Consider the following 16,909-nt stretch of genomic DNA (forward strand, 5'->3'; position numbering starts at 1 on the left):
CAATAGACTGTTTACTAAAAATACTTAAAAACTTAAAGGTAATAATGAAATTCTATTTTGAGTACATACGTTTGGATACTAGATTGTATGTCAAAATAAACTCGTTAGTATTGATTGATGTATTGCCTCCCAAAGAAGTAATCAGATGGTAACATAGTTAAAGACAAATGAACTACTTAGTGTGACACTAAGTGTCGAAAGGCCAAATCCTAACTTGAGAGTGGAGAATAGTAACTTTGTGGTTATGTTGGGACTCATAACAGGAGAAAGACTTGTTCCAAAAGGAAGTGAGGTTTTGCTGGATCTGTAAGTCGGAGGAGCCTGCAGCCAAGTTGATCCAGCAGCTTTGCTTTAATAGGATGTGCAGAAAGGATGGGGAGAGTGTGGTCTATTTCAGTATTGTGCAGCAAGGAAAGATAAGGTCAGCTGAACAGAAGCTTTTAATAAATTCCTGACTTTTGTTAAGTTTTAAAAAGTGAAAATATTGTGACTTTTTTTTCCCCCAAATATTAGAATTAATAATAGGGATAATTCCTAATAATCACCATTGTTCAGCTTTACTGTTCACTATGATTCACTATCACTCAGCTTGAGTCAAACTTTAATGTTCAAATATCAGCTAAAAGGTGATGGATACACAGATGGCCAATATTAGAATGCAAACACTAATTGAAAAATGTACTTTACATGGTACCTGCACTTTTTGAAAATTTAGCTCCAATTATCAGCTTTGAGGTTACTCTTTCAGAGCATCTAAACTTCCAATTTGACTACTAGTTCAAACTACAGTAAGCTCTAACAGATACTTGTATGAATAAAATTTAGAAATGAAGCTTTCCACATTCCCACGTTTCTGTTTTCGTGGCAGCTTACTGGTCAGTTCAGGATTGCCTGTCAGTCTTATGCTGTCGCTCCAAGCATCAAGAGTTATCTGGCCAAAGAACTGGTCTGAGTAGGCACAATCTATGCAGGCTGCACAAGGGGTTGGCATAAGGTGAAGTTTCCCCTTTGCCTTTGTGATCTGCAGCTAGCACCAAGCCTGTCCTGAAGCAAGAGACTGTCTAACATGCTGTAGGAAACTTTTTAAACTTCTTCTGTTTAAAACACAATTTAAAAAATAGTTAAAGCATCGCCTTTCTTGTGATGTCCTTGCTTTGGTTTCCCTAACCATTAATCTGTTTTTCTTCCTTTTGTATTGATAAATATTTAGGCTCTGCGTGGGAACAGGAGCAACGGAAAATCAGGTGGTGAGATCTTGGGCAAAGGAAGGTTTTGAGACTGCATGACTGTCCAAATTCCTTAACTACTGGGTAAAAAGATACTCCTCCTGCTGTAGTTTTGTAAAGATAATTCCTTTCTTGAAAGGAAAACTCAAATGCTGTGCTGTCTCTTATGGTGCAGTTTATTTTTTTCCTTAGATTTGGCAAGAAAAAAAAAAAAACACAAAAAAACCAAAACCACTACTTATAGTTGACTTAACTGATGCACTTTTATTTTCAGACATGTAGCCTGTGCAAAAAAATCAGTTACGTCAGTAACTGCTCAATGATTTAGAGTAAGGCCCTTCGTAACAATTTTAGGCTTATAAACTGGTAATTCACAGCAGCTACCACTGCATTAGATGGAAGTGACTTGCACAAGCACTTGTAATGATCATACTATTTAAAGTGTAACTGTGGGTATGCATTAGGAAGCCTCTGAGCCAGGAAAGACTACAGGTCTCGTGAAAGTGGTCATTTATGTCCATATTTCGGTGTCTAAATGTAGACTTAGGCACTGGTTGAATTGCCTTTTGAATTTACTTTTGAAATATGTCCTTCCTAAAGTTAGCAGCAGTGCTGCCGCAGAAGGTAAAGCTTCTGTCAACAGCATATGCAGTACAGACTGGGGAATTTTGTACGTAAAATACCAACACAAACCTAAACAATCAAAAACAAGGAAAAAAAACAGAACAAAAAAGAGCAACCTGGGATCTATTCCTGTGTATAAATAAGGAAATGGATTTTGATCTATTTAAAAATGAACAGGTCAAAAATTTAAGTTTTACTTTGCCACCTCATTGTCACAGTCTGAACAGCATCTTCAGAGCTAAGTAGAGAAAGTACTACTGCTCACTACAGTACTAATGCCTCATGTCATAATACGAGAAAATGTGTTAAGGGCTCACCAAAGAACGAAGTCTCACAACTTCTGCTGATGCTTTGGGTTTTTTTCTTGAGGTAAACATAGTGCCCAAGTTATATATTGGCATAGATTTGTGCCCAAGACTTCTATGATTTTCACTTTTCACCATGAGAAGCTTATTTCCAAATGCAGCTGTATTCCTAGTGCTTTTCAAAATCGTTTTGTACAGGCTTGTCTTTGTATTTTTTTAAATCTTTTTACTCATAATGGCTGACTCTTAAGCTGTTCAGCTCTCTCTTAATCTGCTTGCTTACTCTTACCAGCTGCAGGTCTGTAGGATTGGGGCTATCTTTTGGCTTATCTATTGGCTGTCAGCTAAAAATATAAGGACAAAAATGTGTTCTGTAATATAACTTTGAAATTATGCTTGAAGTGAACTATAGATTGGCACAGAACCAAGGGAGAATGGAACTTTGAGGTTTCTCACATCGCCAGTTTGTAACCATGTGGTTTTGTTCCTTCTTGCCACTAAGACAACTCACATCTTCTGACTTTTAGTCAAGGGATTATAACATGGGGAAAGGCAAAGCATGCTAAATAGCTGTTTGGTGATTCTTGTTGTCATTTGATATGGCAGAACTTGGAAGGTTTGATGTAGCCTAGCTTTGTGAGATCAGGAAAAAAGCCAACAGGCATAGCTAATATTTAGCTGCAAGTAGTGGATGCTTGTTTTAATTTTACAGCTGGATGCTTGTGTTTTTATGAGGCTCCCATCTTAGTGGCCCGATCACATGGGATTTTGTGCAGTAGAATGAATGGCTTTGATTTCCTTCTAAATGCAGTATTAAAGGCTGTCTGATTTATAGGCATTTATAGTGGTGTAATGAACCAAAGAATGGACTGGGACTCAAGCAGTTTTATCACTGCTTTTCCCATGGGATGAGTACAGTAGCCTTACAGGTGAGCTAACCTTTTGCGTATCAAAAGTTGAGGCCTGGAGAAGCAAGTGACAAAGACATTGCTATAAAATAAAAGTGCATAAATATTTAAAAAACAAATGAATGTTACTGTCAGTTTCACTGTAGCATTTCCACCTGGGATCATGTCAGAGAGATTGTAACGCAAACATTTTAATTTTATTTCAGAGCCACTTCTCAAGCTTTGTGGCACTTAAAATGGTCGAAACTCATTCTGTCCATCTTTCTCTGTCCCTTTCATACTCCTACCTTTTCTCTCTAAAAATTTCAGGTTGAGGTGGCTCTCATTCTGACCTTACAACTGACAGGAGATAGACCTGTGGGTTTTGTTTGTTTTGTAACAATGTTGTATGAGGTGCTTCTGTTTGTGTATGTTTATCTCAGGTTTGTTTATCTGGTGCTTCTTCCATCAGCAGCTTTTTTTTCTGAAGTGAACTCTACAATGCAGAAGATTGATGGCAACCTGTACCTTCACTATGTATCAGTGTTACTATGAAGGCTTGCTGCATCTCTGTCAGAGGAAGAACATTTTCTCAGAATTAGTCCTCAGTATTATCTTTGTACATATACTCTCTATTAAGTGTGATGAGGAAAATCACTTAATTTTTCTTTCCATTTGAAGGTTAAAATGGGGACTTGTCTAAAAGCAGGTTGCGGTAAACTGGAGGCTTATTTGAAAAGTATGCCAATATATATTACCTCGATAGATTTCCTTTAGTTACCTCATCTTGAAAGCTGTTCTCAATAAACAAGAAAACAGTTTAGAAGTGATTTAGTTTGTCTGAAAATGAGAAAATCTGAGGAAAGCATAAAGCACCATGTTTCTAAATATGACTTCCGTTATGAAGAGCGATAGATAAACTATGTAATATGTTTGGCCCATTCTGCTTCTTCCTGTTCAGAACTAGCAGCAAATTAAAAAAAACTATCTGTGTCTGGATTCTGGGGTTATTCTGTAAATGTGTGAATGTTGGCTTATACTTTGTTCATAGATAGCATTTTGGTGGTGCGGTTGTTGGGGTTTTTTTCTTTTTCTTTTTTGGTTGTGATGTTAGTGTGATCAGTTTGACAGAGGTTATGCGAGTGGGCTCTGAGACAATGCTGTGTCATGACTTCACTGCCAGATGTTTTAGATGGCTATATGAATGCTGCATGTGCAAGATGCATTATCTATCAGACCTCCTTGCTTTCAGACATATTGTGAAGATTTTAATGATGATATAAATGCCAAGAAAGCTCATTTGTTTTAGTGTTCCACATAATTGCAGACATTTTGGCAGCATTCACTTAGCACTGCTTATGCATGTGCTACCCCTTCTGACTGAAGAGCTAAAATTAGGGGCCTTCTAGATTACCCTGTTTTAGAGGAGAAACTAGGGATTTCTAGGGAAATTGAGCAGCTTTAGTACAGCTAATGAGGAACATGTGCCAACCCTGACTTTTTTCAGCACAGCACAGAAGAAGATAGTTTTGTAATTCAGAGTTTTAAAATTCTTTCCATAAATACTCCATTTTGAGAATCCACTTGTTCTTAATCAGAATGAGCCAGTGATTCAGACGTGGATTTCTTCTTGCTGTGGCTTCTGAACTCTTTCCTCACAGAAGAAGCTCTGGATGAAGAGTCATGTCTACATTAAAACTCAACAGCAAAATTAATGTGCCTTTGTTTTAGAAGGAAGTGAGGGACTGTAAGTGCAGTCATAGTAAGAATTTCTGATCTAATGAAGGGTAGTCAAATCCACCATTTCAAATTTTGATGTAGTGTGAAAGAATTGTGACACTTTTAGATCTTCCAAACTACCCTTCCCAGTAACTATATCCAGAAAATCAATTCACAGGGGTGGGGTTTCTAGGCGACAGCTAGCTGTCTGTCTGATGATGGAACCATGCAAAACTGAAATTGTACTTTAAAAATCAGGAAATAGTAGATCTTCACCTACATGAAGATTTGTGTTGTGCTTTTACCTGGCAAGCAGTTAACACTGCGCTGTTGTTCTCACTTTCCCCCAGTTGCAGTGGGATGGGGGGAGAATCAGGAAAAAAAACGTAGAACTCGTAGATGGACATAAAAACTAAGGCAGAAAAGGAAGAGGGAAGTTAGAGTAATTATAAATATCCATACATGCATGCACACATACAGGTCGCTCCAAAAGTAATGGTTCCTGTTTACTGACATGGAAACTGCAACAGATACAAAGAGTAAAGTACAACAGTATTTGAGAGAGCAGATTCTCAGCTACAAAACACTGTCTTTCAACACAGTCACCACCACTGGCTATGTATTTTCACTAGCAATGAACAAGGGCCTGCATGCCATGCTCATAAAATCTGCACCAGCAGAGCTGACCCACTGTCGCTGTGGCTACTGTTGAAGTGCACCAGTGTGCTCACCATACACTGTTTGAGCTCATAAATATTCAGCAAATGCTGAATGTCAATGAGTGCAATTTTCTTCTGCGTGGAGGAATTCAGTGACACACCTTTGCTTCATCTGTACTTCCGTGTCAGACACCATTCTGTGAGAGTGCTCCTCTGCTGCCATCTGTCACATGGCAACAACATGTAATGGAGTGTTCATAGAAAGGTTCAGCCTCTACTGCCATACCATCAATGGCTGCTTCTGATGTCATGCCTAACTGATTTAATATTGTTTTCAGATATTATTTGGTGTCCTCCTCATAGATTTATGTTTTTCTCAACCCTAATACTGGACTATCCCCAGCTACTATGTGCTTGGATGTTTTCCCATGAAATATGATTTCCTACTTTTCATCCTTTCTACTGTATATAGTCAATTTTATGTGTGCAACCTTTAATTACAAGTATGTGCAAGTTTGTGTTTTGCTATTTTATTATGTATAATTTCAAAAATTACCTCCAGGATCATAACATTCTTTAATACTTTTGTACTAGCAAATTTTGCAATTTACTTATGTACTTATAAGACTTAAAAAACAAAATAAAAACAACAAAAAAACCCCCACCAACCTTAAAACTTATTAAAAACTTATAAAAGCACGAGATAATAGTTTGTCACAGAGGCAGTTGGGGCACCTTGTTTTGTTTTATTTTTCCCTTTGAGGAAAAAATAGCTTGGTCAATGAAAGATTTGACCTGGGCACACGCAGTAATGTCAGTGATAATGTGTACCTGGTCCAAAAATGTTCAGAACAGATTTAAATCTCTGTTTAGAGCTTATATTTTGTGTGAGCATTCTTCAGTATGCCTCTGCATCTAGATCTTTGTGGAAATATATATAAGAAAAACAAATTTGCTTGGAAACCATGAGAGTCTGTGATCCAAACACTGATACCTCCAGTGATGATAGTTAAGCACTGTTTTTACATCCAGAAGGTACAAAATCTGGAGTAGAATTAACATCTAACAATGTGATAGACCATACACAGTGATATGACACTGCATATCAGGGTTTATTTCTAGTAGGAAGCCATAAACCTGGATAGCTGTACTCACTTCTTACTCATGTGCTTGCAGTATATATAAGAAAGTTTCCATCTTGCTAGTTATTTTTCATGCAGGTGTTTTGGCTACTTGCATTCAGTATTTCCTCATTGAGTTTGTGTTGTCACATGTTTTATGTGGCAATTTATCATTAATGATCCCAGGAGTTATCACTATGCTCAAGTCCACCAGTCGCTGTTCTTAGATGAAATTGCAGTTGTAAAGTGCTAAAGAACTTGGTGGCTTTGAGCTTTTGCTCTTATTCGTTCTGTCATTATTTTGCAGTACTGTTATGTCTTCCTCAAATGTTGCTATGCTGTATTTGAGAATTCTTTTTTGTTTCTTTTTTTTTTGTATTTTGCTAAAAATAGAGTAAAATTGGGGTTCAATCAAGTAACTTCTTTTTTTTTTTTTTTCTGTTTTAAGATGTATTTTTGATGGCTTCACATATTTATTTATGTGAAGATAAAGACAGATTTGTGAACTTATTGTGCTCCTTTTGTAGCCATGGTTCATTGGTATATCCTTGCATCAGTCTAGTTAAAATTCTGTGCTTGCCTTTCTCTGTATTCTGGAAACTGGTAGGTAAATTTACATGCAGAGGGGCCAACTACCAAAACTGAGATACTGAGAAAACTTTTCTAACTTTACATGCATAAAACCGTGATGAATGTAAATCAACTTTGTGACACAAAGATGTAAGTAAGTGGCTTTTCATATTATATAGACTGTACTATACCTTTACTTTAAAAAAAAAAAAGAAAAGAGCTTACAGGTGTTTATTTTCTGTGCAATGGGGCTGCTTCTAGAGGCCATCTGACTAAAAGCCTACATCCTGCAATTCATAGAACTAGGGTATATCATAGACCATTGTTTACATGACTCCTTATGTTACATGACATGTATCCTCACATACAGATGTTTTTCATCATTGACTGCTAATACTGAGTGTGTGTTACAGTTCTCTATGCATTTTTGTGGCATTTTGTGTGTTTAAACTATATTCATTTTAAATGGGAACGATTATGTATTTTGACTCAAGGAAATGAAACTCATCCCTGGGATACTTCTTGGTTTGCTTTCTCTGCTTATACAATGGCCTTTTACTATTCTAGAAAAAGGCACAAACCTTTCACCAACTAAATTTTTGCATTGCATTCCTAGATTAACAATGCAAGCAGGTGATATATATATATATGAAGTCACATGAAGAATGACAAGGTGACAGAAAATGCTGCCACAGTACAGGGTAGAGCTGGTTTGCAGAAGGAAAGCACCAAAACAGAATGCAAGTGATATTGCAATAATTTCATGCTTCAAGTCCTACCTGAATAAAAAGGTAAGTTCCTTTAGTAAGAACTCCAAAGGTAAAAGGCATGGGGATTCATATTTCTTAGCCCTTAAGTGACTTTAGCTCCATTAGAGATTGGTTAAATGAATGTATTAACTGTTCTAAGTCACTTGAAAATGTGATTGCCAAGCTCTTTCTAAATGAGTGATCGGGCAAGGACAGGGAAGAAATTTCTGAAAAAATATACAAAACCCTAACTTTTCATTTTTTCTCTCTTCTCTGTATGTGGGAAAGACCTGTAGGCAACTAGTAAGAAAAAACCCTAGCTGAAAAGCTTGATTTGAAAGCGAATATTCAGACTGGATTCCATTCAGAATGGGAAGGAAAATGGAAAACTTCCAAATGCTTTTAAAGGCAAAAATGATGGGTGATAAATGTTGCTCTTCAATATTCATTTATATTACAGCTTTAGTTAAAACAAAAAATCACTTTCCATTGGAGAAACAATAAGTTGAAATGAATGCTCATTCTTCTGTTAGTTCCCACTATCCCCCATTATGCTTTCAGTATTTTCTCTTAAGTAGTCTTCTGAAAAACTGGACACAACGTTGTGTGATATTTTTATTTCACACCTGCTGTTCTTCTTCGTATGTTCAAAATCATCTGTGAAGGGTTTTAATTTCATGTAATGGAGAAATCCCTAAATGCTAAAGAAAGGTAAAAGGAAAACTTCTAGTATGAAACCCTGAATGAGCAAGTATATGCTTGTGTTTCTCATTGAAATAAATCTCAAAATCCTTAGAAGGGATGATTCAAAATCTGTCTTTTTAAATTCCTGGCTTAAATTGAGGAACTCTTACATATTTTATGAATAAGGCCATGTCACAAAACAGCTGAATTGTCCTTGTAAACTGTACCTTGAATTCTTGAGAAATTTATTTTAAATGGTGAGTTTTCTATTCTCTAGGGTTTGAAAAGAAAACAAAGTAGTGTAAGAACAAACCAACAGCACAGCTAGGATGAATCCATGGATTTGTCCTAGAATTAATGGCCTGCAATTCTTGTAAATACAAAGGCATTCTAACGTTAGCTACAATTTAAAAGTACAATCTGATTTTAGCAAATGCTACAGCAGTGTGTGTAGATAGAAACGTTGTGTTGTGCTCTGGGATCTGAATTTAGTATTCTCTTGAGTTTCAGTGTTTTTAAAGCTACTTGGTTGCCTTCATCAGCTCTTTCCTTCTTTGGTGGCTGGTTCCTTCTGCAGCGGCTTCTACTGCAGGAACAGTGTGATAGACACTCAGTCCTTTTTGCTGGTGTGAGTAGTAATGAGTTTCTATCTTTAGCCATTAAGACATTTTATTATTGCAGTTCATGTAATTTAATAAAAATCTCTTATAGTAAGCAATATACTATCTAATATTCTTGCTTTTCTTGTCAGTTTCTAGCTAGGAACTGGGAGGAGGTTGGGAAGATGGGTTGAAGTATAACTGCAGTAATACATCAGCATATAAAATGCTGCTAGCTGCAACAGTTATCTTACACCTGCAAAGGTTTTCCTAGCAAGCTGGACTGATACCCTCTGATTGGAAAGCAGGCAGGGAAGCACAACTGAATCTCACTCTGATTTCGTTTTTGAACAGTGTAAATTTTGGAGGGAGATGTTTAGGAAGTGAATGACCTGATGAGATGGAGTGTCCTGTCTTTGCAGAGTGAAAGTCTGATGTGTAGGTCTGTGATGTGGAGAAAGAGAGGAAAAAAAACAGGGAACACACACACACACAAAATCAGTGTAAATAAATGCTTACCCTACATTTTGAACGTATATGGATTCTATATGTACCTCCTACTGCATATGTGCCCACACCCTTCTTCCCATAAGCAAAGGGACAAGCATTCTGTTCCATAACATTTTTTCTCATTCGGTTTAAACGCCTTTGTTTGAAAAGGAAGTGGTGAAAGCTGAATAGAAAACAACATGATTTTGAATACAATTCCAGAAGGTATCATTAATGTCTTACTTCCTAGGAGCAGAGAACAAAGTGGACTAAATTATGTACAGGTATGTGTGAGAAAATAATGTGGAAAGATAGAGGGAAGCACTTGCTTGTGGAATGATCTGACTGGGATATCGGATCATCTCATTTTGAACAAAATATTTTTCATACAGTTTCACACTTCTGGCATTTTCCTGTCTTTCAAATTGTTCTTAATACCTCTTGGCAAGGGTGGCATTTCTTATCAGAGGGAGCGACTTTTAATTAATGCTTGTCTTTTGTGAAAGTGGCCTGAGGTACTGCAAAAACTCACAATTATTTGATTCAGTGGATGTATGGTGTGACCAGCTGACAAAAGTTTGACTACGGAGTTGGTGTGAATGGCTTATGATCAGCTTAAAAAAACATATAGCTGGGCAGAGTGAAAAGTGTTTCGAATTTTAATTTTTAATTGAAGAATAATTTTTAATTTGATGTGTACAGAAAATTCACATGAAAGCAACTGATTTTATTTCCTTTTAAACCTAAAGGAGCTGGGTTTAACACTGTTGAAGGATTTTCTGTGAGATGTTCACGCAACTCTGGTGGTGACAGTATCTTGGCTTCAGTTCTGAATTTGGTTCTAAATTTAGGATTCCTCTTTGCCTCTCCCTTGGAAATGTAGTTGTTCCCTTCTCTGCTTGGTATCAATAACAGTCTGTCTCCCTTTTAGCATTATTTCTATACTTGATACGTTCACAATATGTGAATCTCTTTATATCTTCTGTGACTATCACCATGTTCCAGGCATACATTACTTTTGTTCTCACAGAAGCAATTAACAATAGATGGATAGATGTTGACAGTTCCGGGCAGCCAGAGAAAAGAATTGTATCACATCAGGCTTAGTTCAGAATTAAAAAAAATGTTGCTGTCTCCTACCAAATTTCCACAACTGTCATCCATGTTTGCTATCTCATTTTTGGCAAGAAGTAAACAAAAATCAAGCAGAAACCTGTGAGGAGGTCATGCCTCAAGGACAGGTTATTATTATTTTTAATTTTCATCTTCATCAGGTCTCTTGTTAACGTGTTGCTACAGATGTTTATGTGGCTGCATCAGCAGTGCTAGCAGTCCTGTTGCGTGAAATGTCTTGTCTGCCATCAGAAATTACAAAGAGACAGCAGGCAACAAGACAATAGATCAGCCAGAGTGTCTGCAGATGTTTTTAATCTGATCCTCTGTTATTTATACAGTGCCATAGGTATGCACGTTGTTTCTGTAGTTATATAAAACATGAGAGCTTTGTATCCTGAGGGGCTTACAACATACAGGGTTGTAAATTAAATCCTGCAAGATTTCTGGTCATGCTATCCAGTGCCCTTTGTGTATAGCTTGCAGCAAGCATGATATGGAATATGCCCATCCTTCTTGGCTGCGTGTGAGGAGAAGAAACATGTTTAAACAGTGTACAGTGAGAGGACTATAATGAATCTTAAAGGCCCTTAACACTGCTTTAAACCTATCTCAGATCAGCAAAGTGCTCTTATTCAGGCCTGAACTGTATTCTGTTGAACAGGAGGACTTTAGAAAGTCACAAACACATGTAGCCCCCAGTGAAGATGGTATCTGCATATGTCTGTGGTTACTGCACTGTGCTCTGCTCTGTGCTCCGTGGTCTGGAGGTAACAGTGTCTGCTTCTTTGACTCAGCTCTGTAAGAAACCATTCCTTATAATCACAATTAGTCCAGAGAAACATGGATCAAAGTAACAGGCACTGAGAGGAGTTTGATGCATTTTTTTGGTGCAGCCAAATCATTAGTATTTAAGAAGATTGTGATTTTAAAATTGACTCATTCAACTCAAAATCCCATGGATAATATCTCTGGGAAGCTCAAAGTCATTATGGGCATTGTATAGGTAAAATTCTTCTGCCTGAAAGCACTGAATTATTTCTGCCTTAGCAAAAACTGCTTTTGTTTTCTAAATTGATAGCATTCCTTTTTTTTATTTTATTCATGTGTATGACCTAAGCATGTGTATCCTACTGCATGTTTTACAGATTTATTTTAGAAAATTCCAGTATGGTGAACTGTGATGTCTCTTGGCTTCTTGGCTGAAGCAGAACTTGGAAACATGCATATCTTTTCAGTGTACACATGTGTCTTACTGAGCAGTGCAGGATGAAATTAAAAACTGAAGGAGGAAAATAGAGATAACTCAACAGCTTCCATTCTAATAAAATAGAATGAATATTTCAGAAGCCTTTTTGTAAGCCTGTTTCTAAAGTGGCAAAGTTATAACAGTGATATTTTTGCAATATTTTACAGCCACTGTTCTAGAAGTCATCTTCAGAATACGTCTGAAACTTTAGTTTTGTGGTGATGTCTTCTCCCTTTGAGCTACTGAATATTGACTGGAAATTTTGACTTTTTTTTTTTTTTTTTTTTTTTTTTTTTTTTTAGTATAAAATGAGTACATTAGGAATGCGAACCAAGAAGCACTTTTATAGCCACTAATACTTGGTTAAGAAGTTGTTTACTCCCAACTGGGGACATAGTTTTCTGGCCCTGAATTGTGAATCTAGGAATGTATTGACCTTGTTTGCTTACTCCAAGCACAATTCCTATTTTTCAACATGACTGGAAGGATTTGTCCTCATAAAAATGTGTCCATATGATAGAGCTTGAAAAATTTTTAGTTATTGTTGATGTGTGGGGTCATATAAATCATTGCCTCATATCTTGAACTATATATATATGTCTTTTTTTTTCCTCTTTCTTCCCTTCTTTCATGTTATTTTTCATTTCTGAGAGGATTTCAGGATGGAAAGGGAAGCATTCCAGGAGGAAGAAGTCAGGAAGGTAGAGGCTAAGAAAAGAGTTAAGTGGGGATTTTCCTTGCTATAAAACCGTTGGGCCAGAAGCCAGGCACTTAAGAGCTGGGGAATAGGAATTGCAGAAGTTTTTTCTGTGTGTTGCAGTCTGGGGGAGGGAAGAGGAACTAAAACAGGGCATAATTCAGAGAGGGAGCCTTTTAAGACAGCTTTCTGAGAGAATGGAAGCTAGGAGAAAAGATGGCAAAAAGAGTGTGCGTGAAATATATTTGTTTTACTTAGCTCAGACTGCTGCTTAAAAAATTTTAACTGTGTTAATTAGCGCTTGCTAAATGCTGCTCCAATATGCTGAATTCCTGTCTTTGTGCTCATTCATTTAGAATTGGCCAGTTGCAGTCTGCGATTCCAAGTTTCTGGTCTTGGCCAAGCACCAGAGATAGAAGGATCATCTCCATTTAAAACTCTCTGTGTATCCCTATCTGAGACTCAGTGCACTTCCAGTTTTCACTTCCTCGTTTCACATTACAACAGGTGTAGTGAAAAGTGACAGGGATACTCAGATATGTGGAATGACTTCAATGGAAAAAACAGCCAATTAACCTAGCCTCCTTGAGGCTGGGAAAAACTTGACTCTGAGGAGGATGTGACAGATTATAAAATCCTGGGTGGCTGAGGAAATGTGGCTAAAGAAGGAGGAACTACAGTTTCTTACAACACAAGGACTGAGAGAGGTTCAAATGATGTTATTGGCTGGTAGGGTGGAAATGTGCAAGAAAGAAGGTAGTTCTGGGAAACTCACTGCCATGCTGTTATAGTAATGCCTATAGTTATACGTGGACTCAGAAGTGGTGAGACAAATGACAAGCAGGGCCTTCTGAATGCAAGGCCACCGTCTGTGGCTCAGGGATGCGCTTCGTGCTGCTCTTGTGCTCCTTATCTGCCTGTCTGCTGCTGCTATTGTCAGAGGAAGTCTGTCTGAGTGTGGCCATTCGTATGGCACAGCATGTCTTACTGTGTAAGAGGTGAAATCATCACTTTGGGACAGCACAGCTTTACTTTTGGAATCACTGAAAGTGGGTAAATACTTTAAATGCTCTTTGGATTCTGTCAAATAGTGAAGTCTTTTTGTGTCTTTTCCTGCTTTTAAGTGGTAAGGAAGTAATTACTAAAATCAAAGTCTATTCAGACAAAATAGCATTCCTGCAAAGAAGGATGCGCATGAAAATCTGCTGCATGGTACCCACCTTTGGTTTGATTTTTAAGTTTCATTATGTATCCAAGTGTAAAGAGGCTGGCAGAAATTCAAACAAGCTGATGTCAAACTATTGCTTCAACGCAGCTGATACGTATTTTACTCATAACATGTAGTTCTAACAGTGGCAGGCTGAAGTCTAACTGTAGTTGCAGGAAAAGCTGTAGTCTTTTTGTTCTGGAGTCTTCCTTGAAGCTGAGATGTTGTTGCTCAAGAGAAAAACAGACATAGTCATTGTGACTCTAGATTCTTTAGGAAGTTCAACTCCTAGCTTTTCTTTTTAAAATCTTCTTCTTTCACTTTGCATCTGTAATTTTTTTTAAGCTCGGAATAGGGCCACTGACTAAATTTTCACATCTGGATATTTGTGTTGATACAGCTTGACTGTGCCCTTGATTATATTCTGAGATTCAGTTTGGATAAACTATTTCTGCATGTGAATCATGATGTTCATATTATCTCACCTTTGCCACTTCATTTCAGGGGTTACCTTTCTCTTTAGACTTTGTGCAGTGAGAGAGAGAGAGAGAGAGAGATTCCTACAGAAAGTTGTACTGTGAACCACCTTTGACAAGAGATCCTTTGGTGAAAGGCCAGAAGTGAATACAACCAGGAGAAAAGAAAACTTGGTTGAAGGGATCTTGGTCTGTTGTTTTTCTCATCGCTCCTCTGGTGCACAGAAACAATTCTGTTAGCAGCAAGAAGACTGTATGGTAGCAATAGGCATTACTGTGGTTAAGTCCCCTGCCATCTGATGAGGTGTGAACTCCATCTGAAGCTTCTCTTGTGATGGAATTATTCATAGTGTGCCTTTTACCTGTGGCCTCCCCAGTGTCTGATAACGGACAAGTTTGATTGGACTGAAATTGCCAAGGGGTGCAGAAGTTATTTGGAATTTCACAGTATGTCTCTGTATGCTTCTGTTGGAATACCACAAGATATTCCTCCCCTTAAAAAAAATTTAGAGAAAAATCCCAACTAGTAGGCATGTGTATGATAATTGGACTTATTTAATGAAAAACTTATCATTGTGTAACTAAAATACACAGTGCTGTACCAGATTGCATTTCTGCACTGAAGTTCTGCTAACACAAATATATAGAGCTCAGTGTTGGAAATCTGTTCAAGATACGGATTTCTTTATTTTCTTTATAGGAGGAGAGGAGGAAAACATTCTGAACCACTTCTTATTTGACACAGTAATCTTAAATTATCAGGACCTAAACTTAGAAACTTGCAAGTTGAGAAGTGAGGTGAAAAAATACAAAAGACATGAAGAACAGCATTTGAAGCACTGGGCAATCAGAATGATGCCACTTGAACCAAATCTATGTTGTATAAATATTTGCAAATTTGTTTCCACTTCTGAAACTGTGAGGAAAGCCTTGACTAAAAAACAAAGATAAGGACAAATGTAACTTCAAAAGGCACCTACCATGGGAAGGAAGGCTTGGTATTAGCAGAAAAAAAGTAGATGTTTGAGTTGTGTTTTGGAACAGGATGTTCTATCCTGCAATAGTGTGCTTCAATGCTTTGCAAGATCACTGCAAAGTGTCGTGATAATCCAGGCTAGTGTTTTGGTTCCAATCTGGCGCGACCTCTATGTGAGACTGAAGGATGCAAAATAAGTAGCTCCTATATATCTGTTGTTTATGTTTGGTTTTGTTGTCCTTTAACGAAAACATTTTGCATCTTTTTCAGACTGAAACTTTGTAAACGCAGGGTTCATGAAATGTGCATGCAATGTGAATTTCAGGTGTTCATCTGGAGAAGAACATATGTTATTTGTTTGGCTGCCTTTAAAAGTCAAATTAATAGAGGAAAAAATACGAGATTCAAAGAGTATGTAATGCTCTGTAACATGGGACAGTTGGGGTGAGTCAGATCTGTGTGTTCTGATAGTGGTCATTGGTAGATCTTGGGAGAAGGTTATAATCTCCAATTTTTGAGAGTGTGTGAAGACAAAACAAAAGGGAATGAGCAATGAGAGATCCTCTGTGAAAATACATACCATTATATCTATTTGTCATGGCAGTAAGGTATAAGCTTCTGTGAGTTCTTCATTTAAAAGAAGTTGAGGCAGGAATGGAATCTGGGCCTGTGGCAGGTCTGCTTACATTTCTTCTTTCCCTATGTTTCCCAAAGACTGTAGAGTCACTTCTGGATAGTAGGCACAGCTGCACAGCCATTATTGGATGACAATTTTCTTAATCTTTTTGTTCCTTATGATAAATTATTTTTAATTAGACACGAGAAATCCTTAAGGAACGTCATTCAGATTACTTATTGAGATAACTGCTTCTTTGTATCTCCACAATATCAAAAACGTTGATATTGTTTGCTGCATCTCCTAGCACAGAGAGGGTTGCAAAACTGAGCACGTTCAAGTTAAAAAGTGGCCAGCTGACCTTAAAATGTGATCAGTGTTTGTGCTCTTTTGACAAATTTTGATAAATTATGCCTATGAACTTTGCTGATTGCCTGCAGCTACACTTAGGGTATGCAGTAGATTAATGTTCCCTTCTTGTAAAATCTGATAGGGCAGCTTTAATTCATGCCCTAGCTTTAAGATAAACTTTCTCCGAAATACACAGAAATGAAAAACCTGTAAGAGTAGGTAAGCCTCAGCATAAAATGCTATAAAGCAATCAATATTGAAATAATTTGGTTTTAATAGAATCTTACATAAGGAAATGAAAAAAAGCAGAATTCTTATGATGTACAGGGGCTGCTCTGAAAGTAATGCCTCCTATTTTATTATATTGGCTCACAACATCAGAAGTGAGGTATGGCAGTAGAAGCTGAGCCTTCCCACCAATATTCCATTATGTTCTGTTGTCGTGTGACAGATGGCAGAAGAGAGGCAGTCTGACAGAATGGCGTCTGATATGGAACTGTGTGTATGGAGCAAAGTTGCATCATTGTATTCCTCTGTGCAGAAAAAATTTCACTCATTCACATTCATTGATGTTTGCTGAATGCTAGTGGAA

General features: G+C 37.4%; 1 long non-coding RNA gene across 3 annotated transcripts in view; it reads left to right on the forward strand.

Annotated features, from left to right (window-relative positions):
* Positions 1–16,909, forward strand: part of LOC125692386 (uncharacterized) — a 78,185-nt gene that overhangs the window by 51,505 nt on the left and 9,771 nt on the right. The gene's annotated exons all lie outside the window — the stretch shown is intronic.

The sequence above is a fragment of the Lagopus muta genome, chromosome 4 (assembly GCF_023343835.1).
Source record: "Lagopus muta isolate bLagMut1 chromosome 4, bLagMut1 primary, whole genome shotgun sequence".
In the NCBI taxonomy this organism is placed as follows: domain Eukaryota; kingdom Metazoa; phylum Chordata; class Aves; order Galliformes; family Phasianidae; genus Lagopus; species Lagopus muta.